This window comes from Fundulus heteroclitus, chromosome 19, assembly GCF_011125445.2.
Source record: "Fundulus heteroclitus isolate FHET01 chromosome 19, MU-UCD_Fhet_4.1, whole genome shotgun sequence".
NCBI lineage: Eukaryota > Metazoa > Chordata > Actinopteri > Cyprinodontiformes > Fundulidae > Fundulus > Fundulus heteroclitus.
In genome coordinates, this window is record NC_046379.1 from 28,696,363 (window position 1) to 28,698,670 (window position 2,308).

The window sequence follows — 2,308 nt, forward strand, 5'->3', positions numbered from 1 at the left end:
GTCCGACTCCGCTTTCATATGTTACCCAAACATGTCTGAACATCCATCCATCCATCCATCCATCCATCCATCCATCCATCCATCCATCCATCCATCCATTTTCTGACCCGCTTAATCCCCTCATGGGGTCACGGGGGTTGCTGGTGCCTATGTCCCGATATAAAATGATTGTAGCCGTCCAGTGGTTTCATGGCTTCCATGCTCTCTCGTCTGTACTGGCCTGCGTGTTTATAAGGCAGCTGTATATGTCGTGGTACGGAACACTTGGCCGGCATTTCACAGACTCGCTCCGTCCCTTCAGGCTTTTGCTGTGTGGATCTGGCAATCTGATACCATCAACCATCAACTTACTCTTATAATGATCTTGTGATACGTTATCTAAAGAAGAAAAATACTACGAGAACTCGTCGTTTCCTTTGTTTGCGTCCGCCTATTGTGTTCGCCTTTTGCCTACCAGTGCTGCGCGAAAAAATGGATCAAAACAATAACAATGAACTGGTCTATTCAACTCACCAGCAATGCCATACCACTGACCAACGTCTGCTCAGGTCGCTCCTGCTCTAGTTTGGTGGTATTCTCCATGTTGCTCACAGCCAGTGTCAAATGCATACTTTCCAGGTCCAGGAGGACTGTTGTTGAAAAAGTTGCCCTGGTATCTCTGATTAATGTAGATGTATTCCCCAGCCAACTCCATCTTGCCATGTACCCATGTGCCCATGAACTTTACTGCTGTTTCCCCTCTAGTGGTAAAGGTCCTGGCCATGTCTCATGTTGTGCAGCCATTCTCCATCATATGTGTCTCCACTGGGATAGGTGTAGACACTATGGCCTCTTAGGTACTCTACCCAAGATCCTACATATTTGGATCCATCTGGATGATACAACGTTCCCTCCACGCCTTTCTTGTTCTGAGAGTAATCTTGATTGGTTCTTGAAGTGGTATATCCAATGTCCATGTCTTGTTCCGTTCTCGTAGCCTCCTTGGTAAATGTCTCAGTTGGGTAAAAGAGCTTTGCTGGGAAGCAACACAGCATATACAAAAGTGAAATGGGAAAAACAGGCTAGAGGGTCGCTATCAGCATAGAACCGGGAGGAGATCTGTAGGCAACAGTGGCACCTATATGGTGCAGTCCCATATTGGCAGGATTTGAACAAAGAAAGTCTTGAGGGTAAATTTTCCATTGGCTTTTGACATTCTACATAAGGGAAGAGGGATCATAAGGTTAAAAAGTTCAGCTTATAAATGTATGTTTAGCGTCATGTTGGTAGCGAGCAAAAGAGCCATTACTAGGAAATGGCTGAAGACAGAGATCCCTAATAGGGAAGATTGGGTGGAAGTAATGCACGATATTTATTTGATGGAAAGGTTGACTTTTCCTGCCCGATTAGAATCTGGCAAATTTAAGAATTTTCTGGAAAAATTGGATGGATTTTGTAACACCACTTTGAGAAGAGATTGAACAGTTGAAAAGATCTCAAAAGAAAATGAAAGGAAGGAAGGAAATCCTCTTTTGTGTTTGTGGATTTGTAGATGATGAGAAATGTAAAGGATACCAAGGATCGAACTCATGTGCAAAGATTATATGTAGATTCTCTTGGATACAGGACAATTGATACGTGTAAGTGATGGATATGGATATTATAACATTAAGTTAAAATAAAAAAAATGTAATTTAAAATAAGATCTTTCAAGAATCTGTGTGCCTCCATGTGTTATTCCTTGCTTCTGTTCTTTGAGTTTTTCTGTTTCTCTCGAAGAGGAGTTAGTCTTGTCACCAGCTTATTTCCTCTCAGCTCACTCTGCGTACACTCTGTGCTTCCTTGGTTGAGATTGCCACCGGCTTCCACGTCAAGCTCTGCATTCTACCTACAACGCTCTCCACAACAGTGTTCTCCAGGAACGTATTCACTTCACGGTCATCTACTTCAGCTCCAAAATCCCCTGTCATTGTCTCCCTGCCTGCTCTTAAACACTCAACCTGCTCCCAAACCCAGGGGGGACGGTCCGACTTTTTCCAGTCGAGATCCCCGGCCTCAGGCATAGTGGAGCTGACCGTCATCCCATGTCCTACTGTGTGTACTTAGTTGATTTGGCTAAACACTAGATTGGTTGGAATAGCAGGGTGGGTTGCAAAGAATTGTATGTATATTTTATTATTTTCACTTTTCTCCTTGATCAGACCGTCCATATCATTTAGAAAACTACTGTAGACTGCCCACAAGTTCAACGTTCATTCTGAGTACTTTTTTCCAGGTACGCCAGCTTCTTACCACACATCTCCACCACATCCATCTCAGGCTAATATAC

General features: G+C 43.5%; 1 pseudogene; it reads right to left on the minus strand.

Annotated features, from left to right (window-relative positions):
- Positions 1 to 450: 450 nt before the first annotated feature.
- Positions 451 to 2,060, minus strand: LOC118567030 (annotated as a pseudogene).
- Between the last annotated feature and the right edge of the window lie 248 nt (positions 2,061 to 2,308).